Raw genomic sequence first — 27,650 nt, 5'->3', positions numbered from 1 at the left:
AGCAGGCACACGGGAACAACTGAATGGAGCAGCAACACTGCCACTGCAGCTTGCTGAGTTGAACCATTCTTTAATGTGGCTCTGGCAAGAATTGGGGATTTATACCCTGGCAGAATCCTGAATTCATTAGGTAGCAAGGCGAGTCCCCCTCCTAATCTGTCTGTCTCCTAATCTGTGTCTCTGTTTCTCTCTCTCTCTCTCTCTCTCTCTCTCTCTCTCTCTCTCTCTCTAGCACACACACATACACACACACACACACAGTAACACAGATCACAGAAGAGCAGTCAGGAAATGTGGGAGCCTATTTATCAACATCTCAGAGGCCCAGGCAAGAGGAAGCCCCTTTCCTCTCCCTGCTGGGGTCCGAGATCACTGGGCAGCATGACTGCATTCCTGCTGTACCTTCCTGTTCCACCTCCTAGTGGTTCCGTGTTTGTTTGAAGGCCAGCATCTGTTTCCTTATGCTGTGGATCCTGTGCCTTCCTCTGTGTGCACAGGATTTGTCTGTAAATCCTTTCCACACCCATGTCATGAGTGCAACCTTCTCCCAGACCACACAGGAGACCAACTCTCAGCAGCATTGGTCTACACCTTGCAAGGCAAAGAGCCATCTGTGCTGGATGCTTCTCACAACTCATGGAAGCTGGGGCATGACATCCTTCTGGAGGCCACCTCATGGCCGAGCTTCTGAGGCACACCCAAGTGTTTGCCACTGTGAGGAAAGGGCAGAGAATGTAAGAGGCTTCTGCCTACCCCTGGCCGGGAAGGTAAACTCCTTCACCACATGTCAAATGAGGAAAATCCCAGTCCCTACGTACAAGGTTATTCTGAGAAAATAAGATCACTGGCATACGTGAGTAACAGCAGCCCTCTGGCACCCTGGGAGCGCCCCATCACTGGAAGTAGGGATGTGGCAGCAATGACTGGTGCTGTTGTCATTGTGGAGATGGCCCCAAAGAATGAAAGTACCTGCTTGGTTTCACTTTTCTGAATTTAAAACTTGGATCTATTAAAGTGCATCTCCATGAACTATGTGTAACATGGCACCAAACCATGAGATCCCTTTTGGTTTTGAAAACCAAGATCAAATATCACCATCTAGTCATTGACCCTAGGAAAACCCAACCTCAGGAGCAAGCTCTGCTCCTCTGCGTATCTTCTGGGTCAAATGCCCAAAATAGGCTAATTGGGCCTCCTGCCAAAAAAGGAGTTTCTATGTGTCTCTGTGTGTGCATGTGTTTTAATCAAACGGGTGTAGATTAATTTAGGGGATCCAAAATAAGATTAACTGATATGGATAAATGATTGGTTAATATTCACCCGAGTTTTTGAATAATGTGTTAAAAGACAGAACCAGCCAAAACTGACTAAATGTTAGAAATTCCTTCCTTTTAACCCTCTTGCCACCCTATTCACTCAAACTTTCTTTTAACTTTTCTTTACTTTTGAAAAATTTTCAAGTTAACAAAATTTTGAGTTGCAAGAATTTCCATATTTTCAGTTACTAACATTTCACCTCATTTGTTTCAGCCCTCCTCTCTCAATGGATATGCATATTATTATTTTTTCTGAACAACTTGAAAGTTAATAGCAGGCACCATGCCCCTTACTCCTAAATATTTCAGCATGAATTTTATAAGAACAAAGGCATTCTCATACATATCCACAGTACCATGATCCAATCTGACAGTGATGCAGTGGTATTCAGTTTTCATCCAGTGCACCATGAATGTCTTTTGTGGATATTTTTTTCCTTGATCTAGGATTCAAAAAGAACCATACAGCATATGTCACTATCGTATCCCTTCATGTCTTTTCATCTACAAGTCCTCAAACTTTCATTGTTCTTAAGGATACTGACATATTTGAAAAGGACTGGCCACCTCTTTTAGAGAATGTCCCCCTATTTGATTTTACAATTATGATTAGACTTAGGTTGTGTATTTCTGGCAGGACTCCTACCTGAGTGGTGCTATGTCCTTTTGATGCACTCCATCTTGTCAAGCCTGTTAGTCCCGAATGATAACTTTCTTCACTTGGCAAGGTGGTGTGGCCAAGTTTCCTCTCCAGTCATTGTTTTAAAGAAGAAATCAATGATGTTTTAAAGATTTGAGTCTTCTATAAATAAACTTATGCATTTAACAGTCTCCCAAAATTTCCCAATAAGTTCTCGATCTTCAGAGATCTTTGAAAGCAGCTGCATTCAAAAATAAATGAACAAGCATAGCCCAGGAAGACTCTACAGTAAGAGAAAAATGAAGATGATTGACCTCCCCAGTTGTTAAAACTTATCTTAAGGCCTTGGAAATTAACAAAGAATGGCAGAGAAATAGAGGGGGTGAATTTGATCAAAGCACATTACATGCATGCATGGAAATATCACAGTGAAACCTCTTTGTATAATTAACATACAGTAATAAAAATAATTTTAAAATGTAGATTGGCACATGAATAGACAGTAGTCCAATGAAACAGAAGAAAAGAGTCCAGAAACAAATAGCCAAATGTATGCATGGAAATGAGTATATGATGAATATGAACATTCTAATTAATGAAGGTAGACTGTGTAAATAAACAACACTGGGTTGAGAGGGTGACCATAGTGGAGAAAAGTGAAGTTTAAAGCCATATTACACGTAGTGTATCAAGATGCGCTCTAATGGATCCAAGTTTTAAATGCAGAAAAGTAAAAGCAAGAAGGTACTGCCTAAAAGCATGGATCCAATTCCCCCTGACCTTCTGCTTAGCTCAGATCCCTTTCCCTCATTTTCACCCTGGAATGGAGCCTGTGGGAGGGTCACAGCCACAGAGGAATGAGGAAAATGAGGGCAGGGCACATATTTCCTGAAGCAGACACAGTGCTCTTCTCTCAGTGGCCTGGTCTGAGCTGCTCTGCCTCTTTCCAGGTTACCTGTTTCTTATCTCCTGTCATCTAAGGATGATGACACCTCTGTTATCACCAGGCCTGATTTTTGTAGCCCCATTGGGACCCCATAAATTTACTCACACCCTTGAAATAAACCCTTGTAGGGTTTGTGCAATTAGTCCCATTGTACATACGCCCCTTGAATTATTCTGATTCAAATGTGACACTTGCTTCCTATTGGAACTCATGAAATAATCTATCCATGTGTCAAGATCTAAAAGCCAAAAATAATTTTTTAAAAAGTCTGTGTAGGAAAAAATCAAAGCACAACACAAAGAAAAAAGACAAAAGCTAGGGAAATATTTGTGGCTCATGACACAGAAAAGTGCTTTTCTTCAAACCATATCAAGAGCTTGCAGAGATGAAAAATAGAAAGACCACAAGATCAATAGGAAAATGGACAAAAGGTCATGGGCAGTTCACAGAATAAGAAATACAGATGGCCTGAAATACTTGCAAACATTCATAATAAAAGACATGAAAAATTAAAACTATATTAAGATACAATTTCCCCCCAAACTGATTGGTAAAATTCCAAAACTCTGACAAAACGATCCGTTGGCCCTGTACCGGGGAAGCAGGCAAAACAGTGCAAGCATCATCAAAAGCTCAAATGCACACCCTCTGACCCAGAAACCCCACTCCTGGGGTCCTGTGTGACAAAGATGAATGGCCATGTGACAAGATTGTTTGCTGCAGCATTGTTTGTGATACCAAAACCTTGGAAATCAGTTCTAAGGAAATAACTGAGAAACCTGTGATTCCTTCTCTGGGTGGGTGCCTTGGAACTGTGGAAAAGAACTGGGAAGAAGCTCCCTGTGACAAAAAGCTAAACAGCTCCTGGACACTTGTCTAAGTAAAAAAAGAAAGGCACAAAGATTGCAATGGTTTGTTATGACAACTTTGATAAGAAAGTAGGCTTGTGACTATGTATTTTTATTTGCTTGTGTTTGCATGAAGAAATGCTGTAGGGATGCAAGAGAAAGTGACAGTAGACAGTGGGCTAGAAGCAGGAGTATGTGGTGGGGAGTGGAACAATAAGACTTCACACTGCACACCTAGTCTATTGACTCTGTTTTTGAACAATATGAATGGAGTACAGGTTGAGCATCCCTACTTTGAACTTATGAAATCCAGAATATTCCAAAATGATACCACAAAATTCCAGACCTCACCTCATGAAACAGGTCACAATCAAAACATAAGTCCACCAAAAATGACCTTCAAGCTATGTGTTAAGGTTTATATGAAACATAAATTAATTTCACGTTTAGACTTGGGTCCCAGCCCAAAATATCACATTATGTATATGCAAATATTCCAAACGCTGAAAAAAAAAATAACTCCCAATCCAAAACACTTCTGATCCCAAGTAGTTCCAATAAGGGATCCTAAACTTGTACCTATTCAAAAGACGACAAGAGAGGAGATGAGAGGACAAAAATGGAAAAAATGAAAGGGATAAGGACAAAGGCAAGGAGGATGGGGGTGAAGATGAAGTGACCATGTAGCTCTGACTGAGGCCTTGGTGAGCTCTGTTTTGACCATGTCTCCTGTTGTCACACACACCAAATGGGAGCCCAGAGGAAAGGAACATGGTCTGTGGAATCAAACAGACCTGAGTCTGAATCATAGCGCCTCTACTTTTGCTACTTTTGGCACCTCTACATCTGCTGGGCAGATGACTTAAACTCTCTGAGCCAAGGGTGCACAAACAGTAAGCGGGGGTTTCAGTGGTGATTACCTCGTAATGCTGCCGGGGTATTAGATAACATCTTCCCTTAGAAAGTGCAGAAGCTCATCGAAAGTATGAGACATCGTCACTATTTTTATAGCTTTCAGGCAGATATGTTGAAAGGTAAGAACTTAATTGTCCATATAAACTCTTTGGACTGAAAAAATTCCCAGGCAAATGAAATTAGTCTTCTGAATAAATACTGAGGCTTCTATTTTGAGAGGCATTGCCAAGACCACTCAGCTGTGGTCTCATCATTTAATAAACCTCCATTAAGATCCCCAATGTCAAGGCATGTACTTGATTCTCAACAACTGTGATGCTGGGTTTTCCTCCCTCTCCATTTTTTCTCCTTTTGTTCTCCTTCTGTTTCATTTTCTACTTACTCTCTGTTTTCCTTTCCTTTTCTACTTCTGCCTCCCTTTCTGTTGGCCTAAATGACTGTAGCGTTCAAAACAGAAGTGGCCACCAGAAGATGATAAGTCCGATCCATTCAAGGCTAAGACAGGAGCAGGTTCACCCAAGGGTAACCCCCTACCAGGTGGCAACAAACAGGATGAGAGCCAGCTTCCCCTCAGGGCCCTTTCCATTTATCTTCTGAGATCTTCCACCAGAGAATCCCAAACACCCAATGGAGGGGAGAAGCCATAGTTCAACAGCTTGATAACTGTTTAGAAAACAGGCAGGCAGGAAGCATGTTTTCACTTGAGAGCTTAAGTGAGATCGAACACAGAAGTCCACTTCTGGGACTTCTGGTAGAAGTGTTGGTCAGAATGCAGAAATGGAGCACTGCAGCAAGGTGTTGGAAGAGAAGTGACCTCTGCTGTCTCAGTGTGTGGATGGCCTTTGGATGACTGGCATTTCGTAGGACCCTCCAGCTTCATGACTCAAAAGCAGGAGCATGCCTGCCTACTCTATCTTGACTCCTCAGTCTGGGGCTGTGGAATAAAAACCAATTTTATTGCTCACCTAGTAGACACTTGCTTCCGTCTGGCACTTCGTGGGGGGAGTGGACCTTATATCTATGCCAGGTACCAATGTCATAGGGCATAAAACTCAAATGAGCAAGACAGGCCACATTTTCACTTTTCTCTAACTTTCTCATCTCTACCTTTAACTTTCATTCTGCTTAGAGGCAAAACTCTTAATATAATCACCAAGGATTTCTCAGTCATTTCACATGAAATGCCACGGCTTCCATGTTGGCTCATTGTCTCCAGACACACACCAAGTTCTGAGTGGCACACACACCATTCCATTGTTGGGACGAGGGTCTGACTGAGGTCATCTCCTGCCCTGCCTGCGTGCGCACTGGAGTGTAGCTTCTTCTGATTGGCCCTCAAGCGTTTGGAATGAACCCTGGTGGCATCTTCTGAGAACTCCATGGGATGGTCTCCCTTCTCCCTGATCTGTGGCTTCACCAACTCCCAGTTTCCTCTCTGGGTCCTCCAGAGATTGTACTTCCCATCGCTTTGGAGTTGAGTGACCTTGTGACATGTTTTGGGCTGAAGAAACATGAACAGAAGTGATGTATGTTGCTTCCAGGTAAAAACCTATAAGACCCAGGGAGCAGGCCACCTGTGTCTCAGTCTTTGGAGGGGTTCATACAGTGGCATTTCAATCTTCCTGGGTCTTCAGATGGCTCCAATGTTATCCAAACACAGACAAAGCTGACAGAAGATGGACAAGTGTCAGGAGCAAGAAATCAAATGTGATCCTTTGCAGTCATTGAGATTTGGGGTTTGTTTATTACCACTTGATACAGGAAACAGAATGGAACATTAAAATGTTCTCCTGGGTTCCTCAGTGTCCTCAGTACCTAGACCATGTGGTCATCCTTTTCCTTCTTTGCTCCCACACCTTGGTGGGCAGAAATCTTCTCTGTAAGGTTGGATATGATCCCATTCTTCTCCTGGAGAAGGGAGCACAAGGCCCAGACTTTCAAATCCCCAAAAATTCTTAGAGCTCCTATTACCCTTTCACACCAGAGGCTCAGTCTACAAAGTGGAAAGATGGGAGGGGAGAAGGTGCAGGCTACCCACAGGACCGGCTCTATTGCCTCCTCCAGACATTGATCCAGATCCAACAGGCATGATGACCTGCTGGCCATCGATCCTCTTTCTAATGCATTGTTTATGGCTATCTCCTCAGATAGTCACATTTTTAAATTCTGAAGCTCATGCTCTTGCAGATCAAAAGCACTTTCTCTTAGACTATTGTATGTTTCCTTTTTCTTTTAAAATATTATCAAAGAAACACATGTATGCCATTAAAATCAAATAAAAATGCAAGCCTGGTGATTTAAAAATGACACCTTTTAACCATTTTCACTATTCCAGTGTTTATAGCTATTATCCTGAGTAATATCATCCCAACGTTAGTTCTTGGTTTATCCATTTTAGACATTATCTATTGCTTTCCTGTGTGGAAAATGACCATGTAGTATCTTGCATCAATGCAGTTCCCTAGTCTCTCGTCTTCCCCCATTGTGGCAGGAAGGCAGGGAGGGGGAAGAGAGATTAATGAATGCTATAGTAAAACAAAGGAAAACCAGAGTTGGGGAATGTTACCTGGAGACCTGAGGAGTCTCAAAAGTTAAAACAGCCAATGAAATAACATGTGATTACAAGCTGTATCCACCCCCCATTTTTGTAATCAGCTCAAAATTGTATATAAGGGAAACCCCCTTTGTTCTCAGGCTCAGCCTTTGGACTTGAGTCCATGAGTTGCTGCTAGCTTGCTTAATAAACTTGCTTCCTGAAAGTTTTTGGTGCCCTCTCAGTCTCTGTCTGAGCCCTCCTGCAACATTTCTGGGGGTCCACCCAGGATTTGGAGGGTGGTGTTTTTACCAGCTCAATGCCCTGGGCCCACTGGGAGGGCCGCCCCTGCCAGGCACCACCAGCCTGTGTTGATCTGGGGGAGGGAGCCTCTCTCCCAGTGAGCCAAGGAGGAGAGTTCCAGTTGCACAAACGAACATGGAAAGGCTCAGGAACCAACCTGGGAGCCCCACTCATCAGACTGGTAAGAACCCAGGTTCAAATTCAGGAGGGAGGCCAGGAGTCTGATCAACTCTCAAAAGCACCCAAGTAATGCCCTTCTGGGGGGTGAAACTGTGTCTTTCAGGTTCAGGGAGCAGGGTGGAAGTACTGTGCTGTGTGAGAGTGTGTGAAAGTGCAAGTCTGAGATGTAGCCTAGTTATGAAGCAAGTGTGGAGTCCTGATCCATGGGTCTGTTGTGAACTCAGATGGTCCACGGTGAGCCCTAACAGGGCCTCTGGTCTGGGGCTTATACAGACTTACTATGGCCAAGAGACACCTAAATCCCTGCGAGGGTGCAGCTGTAGACAATGGACAAAGTGAGTGGTGTTGTTTGTTCTCCCCTGTGTGCCAGAGAAGAGGATCCCTTACCTCCTCTCTACAGGCCTCATCCCTTCTGTCTTTGTCTCTGTCTAGACATCTGGCAAACAGGAGGAATGGGAGAAGGTCAGAGTAAGATCAGCCCCCTAGAACTTTAAGAGAGGATTTAATGGAGATTACAGGGTCAAGCTGACTCCTGGCAAGCTTAGGACCTTCTGTGAAATAGGCTGGCCTGCTTTTGGTGTAGGATGGCCCCTGGAGGGGTCATTGGATAAGGTCATAGCCAACAGAGTTTTTGAAGTGGTTGTAGGGGAGCCTGGAACCCACAGATAGGTTCCTTATATTGACTGCTGGCAGGATGCAGTCCTCAATCAGCTCTCATGGCTAAAGACCTACCTACAGAAAACATGTAAGGTTATGGCAGCCAGGGCAGCAGCAGCTTCCAAGTACAGGGAAACATGTAAAAAGCCAGAGAAACCCATATTAGTGGAGGACCCCAAGGAGTCCCCACCCCGCATATGTGACATTGTACAGATTAGAGAATTTCTAGGGGCTGCAGGTTTCTGCCAGATATGGATCCCTATTACTCTCTCCTGGCAAAACTCCTTTAAGCCATAAAGGAGGGAGAGAACAGAAACCCATGGTATGGGGAGAAAAACCAAAAAAAGGCCTTTAAAAAAATTAAGAGGGCACTCACAAATGCCTCTGCTCTGGGCTTGCCAGATGTGATGAAGCCCTTCTTCCTACATGTACATGAGAGACTGGGAGCTGTAGGAATCTTGACCCAGCTGCTAGGTTCCTGGCACTGCTCAGTGGCCTGTCTGAGCCCTTCTGCAACACCATCTCCCCAGCACTGACATCTATAATCTGCACCTACATTATTGTGTCCAGCAACTGTGGTTGCATTCATTCCTTATACATTTTTTTACTTTTCCCCTTGGAGCTAATAGTAACTTTTGGAACTAATCATTTTTGTTTGCTTGGTTGGTTTGTTAATTTTTCCTAAAATCTTCAACATAATTATAAAAACTTTCTGAATATGATGGCTTATTTATATGACCTAACACACCAGATAACTAACAAATTCATTTTTCTTACGATACAGTTTTCCTAAACTCTCATTCCTCCTACAAGGAACATGCAAGGCCTCCCACACAGCCTCAGCCTAGGATGCCCTTGATTCTGTCTGCTTCTGGATGTCCTGTTCCTTATACCTCCTCTCATCCTCATTCTTAGTGCATCCCTTTATTTTGGTGGCACATCTTCTAATAACTCCCAAGAAAGGATGCACAAGAGGGAGCTGTGGATTTTAACCATGCATTCTGATAAATGTCTGTATTCTACCTTTCCTCTGGCTTAATAATTTTGTAGGTTGAAAATCATTTCCCTCTGGATCTGTGGATTCCATTGCAGCTTTTGAGAAGCCACAATAAACATTGGATTCTCTTGCCTTTATATCTGACCTCTCTTCCTCCCTCTTACCTTGAACTCTTTAGGATCTTCCTGTTACTGGTATTTTATTCAGCAATTTGCCTTAGCGAAACACTTTATCATTCATTGTGTAGACATTCATGTTTAGAAATTTGTATATTTTTTCAAGTTATCTAAGTTGTTTATGCACTTTATATTGCTTCTCAATATACATTATTAAGAACAGCTCAAATATTATGAAAAATGGGTCACGCTAAGGGGAGGTTACTAACAAGAGTAGAGGGCAAAAGAAGGAAGTTAAGAAGGTGAATATGGTTGATGTATTTTCTATACAAGAATGAATATAGAATTAAGCCTGTTAAAATCACTGTAAGAAGATAGAAAGGAGTAAAATAGAAGGGATAAACCAATTCGGTTTATAATACATCTATACATGAAAATCTCATAAGGAAACTCCCTGTACAGCTATCTTAAACAAACAAAAACATTGTTTTATTTTTTTTCAAAAACAGAGAACAGGAAGGCAAAACAGGACCTGTCTGGGGGGTTGTTACCAGTGGGAGTGAGGAGAATATAAGGAAAGGGTGTAGAAGGGTGAATGTGGTAAAAATATTATGTACTTACGTAAGTAAATGGAAAAATGGGACCTGTTGAAACTATTCCAGGAATGGGGGAGGGAAGATAAAGGAGAATGATGGAGGGGGTGAATTCAACTATGATATATTGTAAGAACTATTGTAAATGTCACAATGTACCCCTAGTGCAACAATAGTAAAAAAAAATTAAATGGTTTAAAATCTTTCTTAAAAAGTCAAAAAAAAAAAAAAAAGAAGAGGTCAAAACTAGGATGTTCACTCTTTCCTATCTGTGCTTCCTCTCTTGAATATACTTAAGAGTATGCATGGGGGGAGAAACTTGCTAATATCTCCAAATTTTATCTTGCTACCCTTCCTTGACCTACCTATGCCTTACAGTTCCCATTTTATTGATGGGAAAAGCAAGACTCAGGATGTTTAAGCAACTTCTCTAGGATTCTGCTGCTAACTCAGGTGTGAACCTGACTTGTACTCTTGCTGACTTCTAAGATCACTTTTTTTAAGCTGACAATATTTCAGTTTTTGTATAAATTATAAACCCACAGATCAAAGACACTAAACCACCAGTGTAAGCACATAGTCTAAACACACAGATAACCTCATCATCAGGACATCTGTTACAGTTTGGATAAGGGTCCCCTGACGTCTCGTCTCCTGAGGCTTGGTTACCAGCCTGCAGTGCTATTGGGAGGTGATGGAACCTTTAGAAGGAGGGCCTGGTGGGAGGAAGTTAGGTTATTGCATGCGTGCCCTTGAAAGGGATATTGGACCACCAGACTCTTCCCCCTCTCTCTTTTACCTCCCAGCAACCATGAGGTTGCTCCTACCGTGCTATGCTTGCTATGCTGCCTTGCCACAGTTCTAGAAGCAACTGGTCATCTGACCATAGACAGAGATCTCCAAAACTATGAGCCTAAATAGGCCTTTCCTCCTTATAAGTTGATTTTCTTGGGTATTTTGTCACAGGGATGAAAAGTTGACTGACATAGTAATTATCATCAAATTTGTGGAAACCAGTGAGAAGGAGAATATCTTCAAGAAGAGCCAAAAAATGACAAATGTTTGCAGAGATAGATAAGCTTACCCAGACTTGAACATTACATCAAGTATATACATATCAAAACATGACATGGTACCCATAAATATGTCCAATTTTTATGCATCAATTAAAAATAAATTTAATAAAAAAGAGCCAGAGGGAAAAAAGATACATCAAACAGAGGAACAAAGACAAAACTCAACAGAATTCTTTTCAGAAACAAGGCAAGCCAGGGGAAAATGGAATGACATTTCATAAGCTCATTTTTTAAATGTTTATATTTTTGTGCTGGAGACTGAACCTAGGACCTTGCACATTGCTAAGTATGCATTCTAGTACAGCCCAGCCCTGAAGCCTCCGTTCTTTTTTTTGGCTGTACTGAGGATTTAACTCAGGGCCCTGTGCTTATTCAGGCAAGCACTGTACTACTTGAGCCAAACCCCTAGACCTTTTGCTTTTAGCTTGTTTTTCAGATAGGGTCTCACACTTTTGCCCAGGCTACCCTCAGACCACAGTCCTCCTGCTCCCAAGTATCTGGGATTATGGACATGAATCATCACACCAGCTCTAAGCTCAGGTTCTTAATCAAGCTTCCAGAATGAGTTGTAAAAGGGGGGCAGGAAGAAAGAATAGACTCCAACTGCTAAAAGGAAATACCTGTGTGTGCCACATGTCAAATTCCAGACTTGAGATTATTTGCTATTTATTTCTCCCTTTCTACTCCCTTAGAAAGGAGAGTCCAATGAAAGTCTAGGCTTCCTAAAAAGAAGAGAAGAGGATTTGAACATTCTTTGTTTCCTCCACTGAATCCAGAGAAGTGCTCTCTGGCAACATTTTTAATTAACTCGAAGGAATCTTACTCTCCTTCTCCCTGTGATTCTAAGATCATATTTTATCATCACTCACCACATTACCACAACCTTGGAAGTGGTGGAGAATACCCGCTTTGCATCCCATTCCTTTTTAAAAACTGATTTCCTGCCAGGCATTGGTGGGTCACACCTATAGTCTGAGCTACTTGGGAAGCTGAGATTGGGAGGATCACCATTCGAAGTCACCCTGGGCAAATAGTTTTTGAGATTCCATCTAAACCAATACCTGGTGTGGTGGCATGCACCTGTCATTCCAACAAAGGCAGGAAGCCTAAAATAGTAGGATCGTGGTCCAGGCCAGCCTGGGCAACAGAGCAAGACCAAAACAACCAGAGCAAAAAGGGCTGGAGGCATGACTCAAGTGGCAGAGTGTGTGTCTTGCAAGTGCAAAGCCCTGAGTTCAAACCCTAGTACTGCCAAAAAATAAAATAACCAATTTCTTTAGAGGGTGACTCAAGATTCCTTTGCATAGACATGGAGCATAAAACAGCAGCTGGGTGCTGCAAGTTTCCCCAGTGGGCTGCTTGTCATCCTTCCAGCTGTTTCCCAAGTAGTCTGTATCTTCTCCAATTTGAAGGTACAAAAATAAACTCAACATTTGGTCTCTCTAGTGATACAAAGGTCTCAATGAAGCAGGCCTAGTCATTGCTGCAATAGAAACCTGGAGAAAATAGAAACCACTGTTTCCCTGATAAGTGGAATTTTCTATTAGATTCTTTTCCATAATTAGATTTGCTAAGTTAGTATCCTGGTTTTGCAACATGGTGATTAATACATTAAGCCAATTAAACTCTAAGTAACTCCTCACATGTGTGTGCCTGGTTTTAGAGGTTCACGCACACAGAATTAGTCAGAACCAAAGGTGTAATTTATTTGTCTGAAGTCTGAGTCACTGAGTTCCCTCAGGGTATCTTTCAAATTGCTCTTTTTAAATCTCTATGGAGTATGTTTTTCAAAATATGTGATTTATTTAGAAACAGGCTCCTCAGCACAGAACCCAACCTGTTCTATGTCTTCTATTTCAGAATGTGCTCACATGACCGAAAACAAGTTAAAACAGTCCTTCACATGTTTTCACAGCTCTGAGTTAGTAGGTAGCAGTGAAAAGGGTTCCTGTGGGTGCTCATGACAGATACCATAAATGGCCACTGTCTTCAGATGTGTCTGCCAGTACTGCAAAGACCAAGACCAAGCAAGAAGAGAAGACACACAGCCTTCATACAGCCTTCCAAATCTGTCAGCTTTGTGGCCCTACAGCCTAAGAAAATATTTTCCCTCAAGTTCAAAAAGAATTTTCTTTCTAAACATTTCCTCAGCTTTTTTGGCCTTAAGCTGAAAGAGAATCATGAGCCACGTGACATATGTTAGCCAGTGATGGATGCTTCGTTGCAGAGTGACAAGACAGCACAATGCATCACTCCTATGTCTGTGGTGATGGGGTGTAAACACACCCACTGCGCTGACAGTTGTGTAAAAGTACAGCATGCACAATTATGTATAGTACAGGTACTTGGTAGTGATAATAAATGACATGCTATTGGTTTACATATTTACTATACCATACTTATTATTTTAGAGTGTAGTCCTTCCAGCTATTAAAAAGCAAAGCAGTTAACTGTAAAACAGTCTCAGGTCCTTAAGGAAGGATTCCAGAAGAAGGCCATGATAGCATAGACAATGGATCCATGTGTATTATTATCCCAGAGACCTTCCAGTGGGACAAGATGTAGAGGTGGAGGGCAGTGATGTTGATGATCCTGACCCTGCATAGGACTAGGCTAATGTCTCTTGTGTCTACTTTTTAACAAAAAAAGCTTTTAAAAATAACAAATGATAAAAACAGACTATCCCATATAGCCTAGGTATGTAATTAGGTATACCATCTAAGTGTGTGTAAGTATACCCTTGAGAGTCACACAACAAAATTGCCTAACTACATTTCTCAGCATGCATTTCCATCATGAAACAACGTGACACTAGACAACAATTTTGGTCCAAACTCTTCTAGAATATTTGTGTATCTCTATGGCCAAGAAGACACCAGAACTCAAGTTGCAGATCCATTGCTAGTAACTTTCTATGTGATAGGGAGTAAGTGACTTACCTTCTTATGTACCAATGGGGATAAAATCTGGCAGGTCCTCTTCATGCAGCTGTGTTTGGATCCAAACAATTTTATGTCTGCCCTTTGCAATCACACAAGTTGTCCTAGAACAAAGTTTTATCGTGGTGTTTCTTCATTGCTCTTAAACAGTGGTCTCCACAGAAAGGCTGCAATAAGAAAACATCAGAATACCTGGAACATTTATTCTCAACCTTTCATTTCTGTGTCTGTGTATTGTGGAGTGTGATTTGTATGTATTTGATGGTAGATTGGTTTGCTTAGTGTCAATTCTAACTTCCTTCTGGTTTGACTTACAAGACTACAGAGGCTAGAAAACAAAGGATCTTGCTTTCCTGGCTCCTTATAGCTAGGAATTCAAGAGGTGGCTTAGCTTTGTATATTGACCATGTTTCTATTTTCTCAAGCCTGATGCTTTACCACTCAGCCTGCGTACATATGTTGCATGTGTCTTACTCTAGACAACCCAGTTGTAAGCCTGAAGTCGCTCTGCCTTGGCCTCCTGCCTCCCTCATCACTGCCCTCCTTTCCTCTGGGGGGCAGCTTCCTCCCAGGGATATGTTCTTAAAATACTAATAAACCAATCCAGTGTCCATATGCCCAACATATCCTTGATTGAGCTCTCAGACTCTGGTCACTACCTATCTGTCCTACACCTATGCCAGAGCCTGCTGAGATCAATCCAACTGGCCCATCCAAGCCTGCTCACCCTGCCTCCCTGTTTCTTATCACAGAAGCCACAATAAAGGGTCTTGTCCATGGTTCCTCCCCTCCGCCTAGCTCCAGGTGACCCTGTGCCTCCCCATGCTTTGGGAACTATGAGTAATAAGCTATCTTCTCAATAAGAACTGGCTTTTGTTCTGGCCCTGCTGATCTAAATCAGGTCTTTAACATAATGCAGTTCCAGTTTTTTGCTGCTTCCCAGTGTCACTGGAGGTGGGCTCCGAAAGATGCAGGGGGAGCAGAAGGGGATGGATTCTCTGCAGTTTCTCTGCCTTAATCCCTCACTCTCTCAACAATCCATGTCCTCTCTGACCCCATAAGTTGCAGGAAGCCTTGCAATGTCTCATTGGTGGCCTCTGGGTGCAGTTTCCCTCACTGGGAGTTATAGGGGTCCTTTGGAGACCTCTCCTACTGGAATTTCCCATTGCCTCACTCCCATTGCCTCACTCCCAGGTACACTGGCAGATCCCACTTAGATTCCATGTCTCCCAGCAACAGAACCCTTGGCCATGGTCCCATCGGAGAAGATCATAACTGGCCACTTTCTCCACTGCCATGTGCTCACACACACCTGGCTCTGCATGGTGGAACGACAGACGCCGCTCTTTCTGCACTCTGTCAGCCAGCCGTAGCCTAGACACTTTCTCTAGCACTGGTATTCGTGGTCTTCAGTGCTGGACACCAGAGTCCACTCTGCAAGTAGTTCTTTTTAAAGTGCCCCTCATCTGAGCCAATAAGGAGTAGGAAGCACAGTACCTTCCGTCAGGACAGAAGGGCAAACACACAGTCCCAAACTCTGCCCTTGGAAGTCTCGTCTCAGTTCTTCTCACCACTTCCTGCATATGGTGGCAGGTGCAGGGGGGCAGAAATGCAAGAACAGAGAAAGCCTCCTTCTGAGGTTGCCACTTCTCATAAGAACTTGTCCACTGTTTGTGCATGACTGTGCTTGTGTGCCTGTATGCATGCACACATGTGTGCTTGTGTCTGTGTGTTGGGTTTGCTTGATTCTGCTTTTTGTTATGCTTTTTTTTTCTGTGTTGGGGCCAGAAAATAGGAAGAGGGGCCTGTTTTTCTCATCTTCCTCCTTTTTTTAGACAGGGTTTTGCTATGTAGCCCAGACTGGCCTTAAACTCACAATCCTTCTGACTCAGCCTCCTAAGCCCTGGAATTATAGGCATGGACCACCTGCCTACATTCCTGGCTGGACAGTGGCATTTCTCCCTAGGCTCAAATCTTTCACATTCTTTCACATCTGCATTTTTCTGATATTTTCCTGGCAGTAAGCAGGCTCATAATGTAATGTTACTTCTATTTTTCCATTCAAAAAACCAAGGGGAAGGGAACTTACAGGACTGCTGGAGGTGTCTTAGAAAGCTGTGATCTAAGAAAAGAATAAGGGAAGGAGGGAGGGAGGGAGAGGAGGGAGGGAGAGGAGGGGAGGAGGGAGGGAAGTCAGCACCAGCAGACCACACCTTGAGCATTTCACTAACTCATCAAGCACAGTGCAGCTGCATCCAGGAACCCTCTCTCTCTCCATCAGGCCAGCTTTCTGTGGAAAATAAGTTATTTAGGGACACCATAAAAGCTTATTGATTGTCAATGGTCCATTTTGTGCTAGGTACTTAGATAAGGGGGAGAAAGGAAAAATATAAATAATCTCCAAATTTATTTTTGCAGAAAGAAATGGACCAAATACCAATATGGCTTCTTCCCAGCCGAGATCAGTTTTTACACTCATTAAAATTCAAAAGCAGTGATCCAAGTGTGTTCTGGAGGGAACTTCCCAGAGTCCCAATAATGGATCTTTCTAACTCCTTCTCCACTTCCAGAAAAGGTTCTCTGAGAGACGAAGAGAAAGACAACATGCACCAGAATCACTTAAAAAACTTAACACAGCTCACTGAGCCACCACAGCTATTCTGAGTCAGACCAATAACCTGAATTTCTTACAAGGTCCTTAGTCCATTTTTACTGCTATGTCAAAATATCATAGGCTGAGTAATTTATAAACAATAAAAACTTATTTGTCACAGGTTCTGGAGGCTTGGAAGACCAAGATTAAGGCACCAGCAGGCTCAGTGTTATGGGAGAGCTATGGTCAGCTTCCAAGATGGCACCTTGTTTCTTTGTCTTCCAGACACAGAGTGAGGAATAGTGTTTTCACATGGCAGAAGGCAGAAAGAAGGGTAACCAGGTGTGGTGGTACAGGTTTGTAATCCCAGCTATTCTGGAAGTAGAGGTAGGAGGATTGAGGCCAGCCTGGGCAAAAGCAAGATCCTATCTGAAAAATAACTGCAGCAAAAAAGGCTGTATGAATGGCTCAAAGGGGTAGAGCACTTACCTAGCAAGTGAGAAGCCCTGAGTTCAAACCCCAGTCCTGCCAAAAAAACAGCAGGGATAGAGACAGAAGAGCAAAAGAAAATTCCCTTCAACCTCAAGCTCTTTCACAAGGGTGCTAATTCTATTCTTGAGGTTGGAGCCCTTAACGGCTTAATTTCAAAATGCACACCTTTTAATACTGTTTCATTAAGGATTAAGTTTCAGCATAAATTTTTGAATACCTCTATATTCAAACCATAGCACCAGGTGATGTTGGTCTGCATGCCCAGGACCACTTTTTGAGAACTGTAGGAGTTAAGGACCTAGATTCTTAACCACATCCATCTAAATCCTTGCCTACCACTAACTGCGATGGAACAATTACTTATTGGTGCCTCAGTTTCCTCTTCTCTAAAATAGGAATAATGGTAGTACTTCGTAGTACTGTCTAATTCATAGGATCATGAAAGGAACTGAAAGTTAAATAGAGAAAGTCACTAGAATAATGCCTGGTATACAGTAAAGACTGTGTATAGTGTGTTATTCAGACTTCCCATCACTGTGACAAGTACCTGAGCAAAACAACTTAATGGGAGGAATTATTTATGTTGGCACATGGTTTCAAAGGTCTCCCTGTGGTGAGGCAGAAGATGATAGTGGCAGGAGCATGTGGCAGAGGGTACTCACCTCATGACAGACAGGAAACAGAGAAAGAAACAGGAAGGGGCCAGGAACAAGACAAGGACACACCCCAGTGACCTATTTCCTCCAGCTAGGCCCCACCTCCCAAAGTTTCCACAGCCTCCCTAAATAGTACCACCAGTCTGAGACCAAGCCTTCAATTCATGAGTCTGTAGGGACATTTCATATTCAAAACATAGCATTCCACTCCTGGCCCCAAAAGTCCCTTCTGAGACTAAAAGCAAACTCTTAGCTGTGAGCCCCGGTAAAATCAAAAAGACAGTTATGTACTATCAACATTCTATGACACAGAGTGAACACTCCCGTTCCAAAAGGGGGGAATAGGAGAACAGCAGGAAAGGATTGGACCAAAGCAAAATCAAACCAAAAGAGCAAACACTAAATCCTACAACTCCATGTCCAGCACCTGGGGTTCGTGGTGTCATGATGTGAGTTTTAATAGGCTTGGGCAGTCCCACCCTATGATCTTGGGGTTTGCAATCCACATGGCCTTTCTCTTAGGCTGACTCCACTAGTTGTCTGTGGTTTTCCTCAGCAGATACTTTATATTCCTGGTATCTTCAACATCCCAAGGTCTCTACTGCAGTTTGAGCTTCATCCTCACAGATTCGTGCATTGCTGTGGCTTCCTGAAGAGAGATCCAGACTCTGTTACAAATTGCCTGGCTTTTCAAGCCTTCCTTTGAAATTTGGGTGGAAGCCTCCATGATCACATAACTTTTGCGCTGTGCATACCTGCAAAACCAGCATCACATGGACAATGTCAAGGTCTTCTGTCAGCTAAGCAATAGCAGTGATTTTGCACTTGGACCATTGCCGAATTGGCCTTTGAGTGCATAAGTGACTGACCACAATGACCTGATCCTGGGGAAATAACTTCCAGGTTGACCGTCTAGGCAAGCAGGGTACTCTGGAGGCTCCCTCAGAAGGGCAAAAGAGGGTCCAGGTATGGGGCATCTAGGGTTTTATGCCAGCTGGGATTATACAACAGAATCTTGTAGCCCAGGGCATTTCCTCACTTCTGCTCATGCCTACCTACCTGACTGCCCAAAGTTGGCCAGCCAGCACATGATGCAGCTGAGATCTGAGCCCTGTGAAAGGCTCACTGGAGTGGAGAGATGGGGCTACAAACAAGGAGACCAGAGGATCCAACAAAACAGAGCAGGCACACTCCTGGAGTGGCTACCAAACCAGTTCTCCCAATCAGGCAACCAATATTCTGTTTCCTTCCATGGTCTTGGGAGGGCACTTTCTTCTTAGAAAGCCCAGTGTGACAGGCACTTCCCATATCGGAGGCTGAACATGGGCAGGGAAAGCCCTGAGTTCTACCTACCTCTCTCGGGGTGATCCTCAGGCGGGATGAAATTAGAAGCTCCTTAATTCATATCCTTTCCCCTTGAAGGAGCCTCTGATGGCTGTCCCTCATCTCTGCCCCCAAATCTGCAGGGTAACAAGATGCACTGACTACCCCCTCCTGGCACTTCCTTCCACCCATCCCTGTAAAGCAAGACATACCACCATCCCTCTGAGAGGTTTCTGAGACCTGCACCATCACTGCTTCTCCCTTCTTATACCCTGCCAAGCACCCTACGTGCACTTTAGCCTGGTACAGCTTAGGGTACTCCCACTCTTCCCTGACACCACTCCCTCTTATGAGCTCAATTCCTACGTTGAGGCCCTAACCTCAAGAGGCAATTAAGATTCAATGGGATGGGGTTGGGATGTAGGTCAGTGCCAGAGCATTTACCCAAAATGCTCGAGGACCTGGGTTCCATCCCAGCGAAACAAAAATAAATCAATAAAAGTTTCAATGAGATTATTAGGATGGGCTCTAATCCAATGTGACTGGTGTCCTTTGTAAGAGGAGACTGGGACACAGACACACACATGAGAAAAGACCATGTGAGGACACATGGAGAAAATGGTCATCAAAAGCCAAAGAGGGAGGCCTCAGGAGAAACCAGCCTACCTCAAGCCTTGATCTGTGGCTTCTAGCCTCCAGGACTGTGGTAAAGTAGACTTCTGGTTAGTTGGTTGGTTGGTTTTTTTGTTTGTTTGTTTCACTTGGGTTTGAACTCAGGGCCTCAAGCTTGCTAGGCAAGCGCTCAATCATTTAAGCCTCACCCCAAGCCCTTTTTGCTTTAGTCATTTTTCAGATAGTGTCAGGCTTTTTGCCCAGGCCTGCCTCAAATCTTAATCCTCCTGACCTCTGTTTCCCAAGTAGCTGGGATTACAGATGTGAGCCACCATGCCCAGTCCTAAATTTCTGTTTTTATAAGCCATTCAGTCTATGGTACTTTGTTATGGCAGCCCAACAAATAATACCCACACACACACACACACACACACACACACACACACACACACACACCGTGGCATCCTAGGAACTGGGCATTGTTGTTCTGGGCTGCCTCACACCTGAGGTTCTTAGGAGGCCTTTGGCTTAATGGATGTTGACTAAGGCAATGAGTGCATTTCCAGTCCTCACAGTTCATCAATAAAACCTTGTTTTTACACTCCTTGCTGGAAACAGTAGATAAACTGAGGTCCCACACCCCTACCTAGAGCTGTGCTTGAAAAGCAACAGACAAATGGGATTGTCTGAATACTCATAGGTTTCTCTACAGGGGAGTGCTAAGAAAATAAACAAGGAGCAATTCCACTGACCAGAGGCTGGCCTGGCATGAGCCATGGCACAGAACACCATCTTCACGTGCCACTCAGAAACACAATGAATGAGACAAAACAAAAATACTTCATAATTCCTTGTAAGCTTAGACAAAATAAGCCATTGTACCACCCACAACCTGAGCCCTGTTTTGGCTAAAGTGAGTGACTGCTGTGTTGTCTATTACAGCTCCATCTTGTTCTAGTCTCCCCTCCTTCTAGATATTTCTCCAGATGCCCAGTCATAAAATCGCCCCTGCTTTCTGACGACATCCAGCCTAGAGCCAGTCCCCACTTCCTTACATCATCTGGCCAAATCCCAAACCCCATGTGTCCTCCCACACCCTCTCACTGAGATATGCCATGGCTCCCCATGGTATTTGTGCTCCCTCACTGCAGCCAGAATTACCCCAACTAGTTCAAAAACAGAGTGCGCTGAGCTGGGGCTCCCTGACAGTCCCCTTCTGTTGACTATGCTAGATGGTGTAGGACCCGCCCACTGCCTTTTTGAGAAGAAGCATCAGGAAGAGGAGCAGGTGGAGGTGTTGTAGATTAAGAAGGATTTGGTGATTTCCAAAGGGAGAGAGAAGTTTGTCACACATACGGAGCAGGTTGTTTCTGTGCAACCACTTACTCTCTCTCCTAACACCACCTGCAGAAAGGCAGGATTATTTACTCTTGAAATTGGATTTTGGTTTTAAGCAGACAGGGGCTGGATGTTACAATAACTCGCTGAAGAAACCGAATTTTAAGCAGATTCAAGAAAAGTGGCTGGCTCCACTAGCAGGCTGCCAAGGTCTGCTCCCATCAGCCAGTCTGCACAGGTCTACAGGCAGGCAATGTAAGCCTGATATGAATAATTCAGGCCTCACAGTGTGTTGGCAGTGGCGGGGCTCAAGACTGATTGAGAGTCTATGTAGCCATCCAAAACAACCCTCTGCCTTCTAAAGAAAGCTGATCACCAACCTGCCACAGTGGGCACAATCAGCCCTGGGCTTCTGACCCTGGAGCAGCCCATCTCTAGGGCAGCCGCCAGTGTCTCTGTGGGTCAGGGACATCAGTGGCTGATGTGTCTATTCTGGTGCTTTCTCAGGAAGTGTGGCAGTAAAATAGAAGACCACATGAGCATATTAATTTCCTATGGCAACCATAATGAACTATACTACAAGCTGGGTAGCGCTAATGCCAGAAATTTATGATCTCAGTTCTTGACAATAGAAATCTTCAATGAAAGTATTAATATTAGCAGCTTGTTGTAGCTATAATGAAATACCCGGGGTAGGCTACTTTATGGAGGAAAGAGTTTCATTCAGTTCACAGTATGGAGGCTGGAAGTTCAAACAGTATTTCACAGGCTCCAGAGAAGGCCAACCTTGGCTATATATCACATTGTAGCAGGAACGAGTGCATATCTCTACTTCTGTGTGGTTTCCTTCCCTCTCCTTATGAAGCCATCAGGATTCAATCACAAGGGCTCCACCCTAATGATTTAATTGACTTAAATCACTCCCTGAAGGCCACAAATCTAAACACCATAGTCAGATTAAGTCTCTACCCTCATATTACCATTAACACAAAAACTCTGGAGATTAAGCTCCTGAGTGAATTCAGAAAGACAATCCCTATTCTGATGTTAACAGTATTGCTAGGGTTGGTCCTGCTGGGCTCAGAGGGAAGAATCTATTCCAGGCTCTCTCCTGGGCTTGTAGATGGCCATCTTTATGTTGGCAGGCCATGTTCCCTCTAGGCCTATCTCTGCATCCACAATTCCCCCCTTTCAAGGGCTCCACTCCTATTGGGTCAGGGACCAGCCATTTACAAATAAGATGACACTCTGAATCACCATGCATAGGACTTCAACATCTGAATTTGGGGGGAGGACACAATTCAACTCATCACAGTGAGCAAAGGTGGAAATCCAATGCAACCATGGAAAGACACCATCTTGGACTGTCCTATTCAAACTGTATGTGCTCCAAGTCACCTGGGGTTATCAAATGCAGATTCTGACTCAGTGAGTCTAAGGTGGGGCCCAGAGTCTGTGTTGCTAAGAGGATGCTGATACTGCCTGTCCCTGAAACACGTGGAGTCTCCTAGGTCCCCTACTGCCCCTGCAGATCCCAGAACTTAGGCAGCTGTCCTGAGTCTTGTGCATTGGAACCACGCTGGGAGTTTGAAAGTTAGGAGTTGGAGTTGTCATGGTCTTGCTTCCTAGGGATAGGGACATAGCTGGTCTGGATGAACCTCAGTATTTTTTAAAAGCTCCAAGAAGATTTTTCCCCTGCTCTCAGAGGTCCCTCTCCCAGATCACAGGTTAAATCTTCACAGCTATGCCTGTTAACAGTGGTCCCTAATTGTGCAATGCCAATAACCAATTCCAATGGCGGGAAAATATCTGTGGGCAAACAAGACTGTGTTCTCCAAATAATGATAGGATGGAGTCATTTTAGTTCTTTGTAAGATCATCCTTGCCAAAAAAGTATGTGGGATTGACATGGGCCAAGGCCCCACTTCCCTATGAGAACAGAGAAATGTTCTCAGTGTCCAAGTGCAGTGCTTAAGGCCAGACTAGCTCCCATTCTACCAGTCCATGACCCTCAAGGGACAGTAAGTAGTCTCAGGTATCCATGGTGCTGGAGCAGAACTAGGATGTGTGGATGGAAGGGGCCTTCTCCAAGTATTTCTCCAAGGACAGACCCAACAGGCCTCTCCCACTAGCAGCTGCTTGGATAACATCAGATTTGAGAACATCAGCCTTCGTAGGCTATGGTGTTGACAGTGAAAGAAAGAAGTTGAGATCAGGTAAGATAGGAGAATGTCATTTCAATGATGCTATAAAGAGAGATTTTTATAATCACATAAGCCAGGCATGGTGGTACATGCCTTTAATCCCAGCACTAGGAAAGCTTACACATGAGGATTGAGAGTTCAAAGCCAGCCTGGGCAACATAGCAAGACCCTGTCTCAAAACAACAGCAATAAAAATCACATAAAATTTGAAAGAACAAAACTAAAATGGGCCTTGTTCAAGAGTTTGACATTCTTCTCTGTGTGAGTAGTGAATGACATATGCCCTGGTTTCAGTGGGTCTCCCAGAGTTCATGTGCCGGAGCATAGCCCCCAATGCAATGGTGTTAGGGATGGGACTGAATAAGAGGTGATGGGGTCATGAGGGAAGGTCTTATGTCATTATTGCAGAAGTGGGTTACTTGTCTCAAGGGCAGGCAGGCTCTCAGTGCCCCCCTTGCTCTCTCAGCCCCTCATGTGAGTTCTACTGCTCTTCCACCTTCTATAGTGGAATGATAAAGCAAGAAGCCCCTCACCAAAAGCCAGTACTGTGATCTGCATACCACAGTTTGTATTATGAACGCCTATACATGATGTCTCTCCCTCCCTTCTCGGTCTCTTCTTGTAAAGCTGGTGTTGTAAATTAGAGATAAGGGCAAAATAGTTTCTGCTGGGTATTGAGGGGGGGAGTGGGAGGGGGTGGAGTGGGTGGTAAGGGAGGGGGTGGGGGCAGGGGGGAGAAATAAACCAAGCCTTGTATGCACATATGAATAATAAAAGAAAAATGAAAAAAAAATAAATAAATAAAGCTGGTGTTGTCTTGATCCAAGAATCTCCAGCACAATGCCTGGCATTCAGGAGCATCACAGGTGTGACACTCAGTACCAGCACAGAGGGCAGGAGTCCTTGTATAACTCAGTCACGGCTCTGTCCTAGTGCCTAGCACAGTACCTGCTCAGAAAAGTGCTCAGGAAGAAATGATAAGTGAGCATCAATTCTCACAGACCTTAAAGGTCAAGTTCTCACTATCTTAAGGTGTGCCCTGGGATCTTTCAGGGTATTGCATTTGCAGAGATTGGTGCAACTCTACAGGAAGGCGGGTAGGAAAGGTAAAAGGCAGTGGCCCTGAGGGGCAGGAGCAGGCAGCATATTTCACCTTGATCTTCTCCCCTGGAGACAGTCTGAGCTTCAGCAGCCCAGCCTCCTACTTCCTTGCTTACCCCTGAACTCAAAGCTGGGACTCCAAGCTGCCTCCATACAGCAATGTTTCTTTGTGAGATGCTTGAAGTATCCTTGTCACCAACACCTCCTCGGTGTCACACATTTCAGCTGCTTCCCTCACAGCCCTGCCCACCACGTACCCAGCCTTGCCCTCAAGTAACCCCGAAAGTGGCGGCACACTTCTGCCACTGGCAGGACCTCTCAGGTGGGGGCCCGGGTAGATGTGAATGCAACTGGAGACTGATTAGCAAACTGATGCTTCCTCTGCTCAGCCGCCCAAGTTGAAATCCATTCCCATCAATCACCTGGTTCGTGCTGAACATTTAGGCTCAGTCTGGCCCAGAGATGGGCTGCTCCAGGGACTCTGCTGGGTCCCACTGCACGGGATACAAAAGAATGAAGAGAAGAGAGGCTTGGCTGGGGGTGTAGCTCAGTGATAGAGGACATGATTAGCATGTGCACAGCCCTGGATTCCAGAGAGACTTTAGAGTCTCAGGAAGCAAGAGAGATAAGGAGTTCAGAAAACCTCAGTGACAGAAGAATTAGCATGAGAACTTTTTTCTTTCATTCTTTCTTTTAAAAATATTTTAATTAGTTAAAAAATTATGGTAAAATGCACATAATATAAAATTTGCCATTTAAAACTTGTTCTCTCTCTCTCTCTCTCTCTCTCTCTCTCTCTCTCTCTCTCTCTCTCTCTCTCTCTCCCTCTCTGGTGGTAGTGGGGATTGAACTCAGCCTTGACTTTGCTAGGCAAGCCCTCCACCATGTAAGCCAAGCCACCAGTCCTCTTGCTTTGAGCTTATTTTTCAGATAGGGTCTTGTGCTTTTGCCCAGGAACAACCTTGGACAGTGAAGGGATTCTCCTACCTGTGACTCCTGATTGGTGTTACAGGCATACACCACCACGCCCAGCCTCATTTTAACTCTTTTAAGCACACAGATCAGCGGCATTAAGTATGTTCACCTGGCTGCACAGCCACCACCATCCATCTCCAGAGCTTCTCATCTTGCAAAAGAAAAACTCCATTCCCATTAAAAACACCTCCCCATCTCTCTCTTCTTCCTGAGCCTCTGGTAACCACCTTCAACTTTCAGTTTCTGATTTTGACCTCTCTTGCTGCCTCATATAAATGGCATCATACAGTGTTTGTCATTTTGTGATTGGCCTCTTTTGCTTAGCATACCATCCTCAAGTTTCATCCATGTTAGACCATATGACAGAATTTTCTTCTTGTACAAGGCTGAGTAATATTCCACTGTGTGTATTACCACTCATTCATTCATTATTGCACTCAGTCATGCATCATTTCATTTATTCATTCATCATTGATGGGCACTTGGATTGCTTCCCCCTTTTGACTGTCATGAGCTATGCTACTCTGGACATGTGTGTATAGCTATGTGTTTGAGTCCTGTGATTAATTCCTTTGTGTATATACCCAGAAGTGGAATGGGTGGATCTTATGGCAATTGTTTAGTACAGCACCATTTTACATTGCCATCACTAGAGTTCCAATTTCTCCATATCAACACCATGGAAAGCTTGAAATGCAGATTTCCAGGCCCCAGGGCTGTAATCTGCACTGTTAACTAGCTTTCTGGCTGACTCTGATGCTGGTTGTCCTGTAACTACACTTTCATTGGGGTCTATTTAGGTTCAACCACTGACAGAGCATTCAAAAGGAGATTCCACTCCGCTGGATGCTGGGTGCCTATAATCCCAGCTACTCAGGGGACAGAGAGAGGAGGATCCATGTTTGAAGCTAACCCAGGCAAAAGTTAGTGAGACCTTATCCCAAAAACAAACCAGGCTTGATAGTGCACATCCGTAATCCAGCTACTCAAGAGCCAGAGGTAGGAGGATCACTGTCCAAGACTGGCCAATGCCATGTAAAACCTTGAGAGCCTATCTGAAAAATAACTAAAGCAAAAAGGCCTGGGGGCATAGTTCAAGTGGTAGAGTACCTGTCTAACAAGCATAAGGCCCTGAGTTCAAACTTCAGTACCACCAAAAAAGAAAGAAAAGAAAATTCCCTTCAGCATATCCAGGCTTTAGTAAATTGTATTACACATGCCAGGTATTTGGAGTCAGTCTGAATTGAGCCCAGTGTTCCTCCCCGTTCAATTTTCATGAATAAAGCTCAAGAATTTGTGTGGCATTTACTTTAGACTGACATGGCAAGAGCAGAGCATGCATCTGTGTCCCTCTGTCTGGGCAAATGGGAGATCATGACATGTGTTTTGCACCTCAGAAGGGTCACTCCTGCTGCCATCTGGCCATGCCTCCTCAGGAAGCCATTTTACCATGATGACTCTCAGACTTGTTCTGGGGCAAACACGACCTGAGCTCTGAGTTACACAATGAATTGCATTTGATCAAGAATATGCTGGTATTTCAGTCCCCTGCATACTTGAGGATTCTAAGCACAGCTTTCCAAGCCCAGGTGGCCTAATGGTCAAACATCCTAGGACACTGCTCGAGTGCCCTCATTGGTAAATGTCCCCTCAGCCTACACCCTCATACTGATCTCCTGCCTGCTGTTAAGTCAGGGCTGGGGTAGCATTCTCTCCCGTGGGCATTCTTTTAGAAGAACCAGGTTAGCAAACACTGCGTTACAAAGTATTCTCGGGGTTGTTCAACTGCACCATGGGTAAATCACTGCCACACAATTGAGAGGTAGTGTCTGCCATGTGCACTGGGGGTGGGCTGGGATGACAGAAATCCTGAGTCCAGACTTTCTGGGTCTCTGGTAGACAATCACTGTGCTCTTGCTTTTCAATTTTCTAGGCTTCCAGTAGTCCTACTGGAGATGTGTAACCTAAGGACTTGGAACTGTAACTCCAGAGCTATCAGCACTATTAAATAATTAGACCAAAAACTACCATACTGTCAGTCTTCAGTGTTGGGAAAACTAGCACAGTGCCTTGCCCTAAATGAATGTTTGATGAATGAACAAATGCCCACAGGCACACACAAATGCATTGCTAAGGAAATGTCACCCATTGTCGCCTCTAGCATTGTGGCTTGAGTCACAAAGAAAATAGAACAGAGCCCTCCATAACTCATCTCAGACAAAGAAATACTGACAATAGTTAACAACCAGTGAAAGTTTACCAGCAGACACACCTGTGCCTGCATCTTGTGTCTGCAA

At 44.1% G+C, this 27,650-nt stretch overlaps 1 long non-coding RNA gene across 1 annotated transcript in view; it reads right to left on the bottom strand.

Annotated features, from left to right (window-relative positions):
- The window catches only part of LOC141425705 (uncharacterized), a 102,411-nt gene that overhangs the window by 60,251 nt on the left and 14,510 nt on the right, over positions 1 to 27,650 (bottom strand). The window contains exons 5-9 of the long non-coding RNA XR_012450769.1: positions 18,228 to 18,555; positions 14,060 to 14,226; positions 11,741 to 11,842; positions 1,963 to 2,239; positions 1,673 to 1,759 (exon numbers count right to left, since the gene is read on the bottom strand). This is a non-coding gene — a long non-coding RNA (uncharacterized lncRNA). The remainder of the gene's footprint in view (positions 1 to 1,672; positions 1,760 to 1,962; positions 2,240 to 11,740; positions 11,843 to 14,059; positions 14,227 to 18,227; positions 18,556 to 27,650) is intronic.

Source organism: Castor canadensis, chromosome 8, assembly GCF_047511655.1.
Source record: "Castor canadensis chromosome 8, mCasCan1.hap1v2, whole genome shotgun sequence".
NCBI classification, from domain to species: domain Eukaryota; kingdom Metazoa; phylum Chordata; class Mammalia; order Rodentia; family Castoridae; genus Castor; species Castor canadensis.
This window is presented reverse-complemented; position numbering and strand designations above follow the sequence as displayed.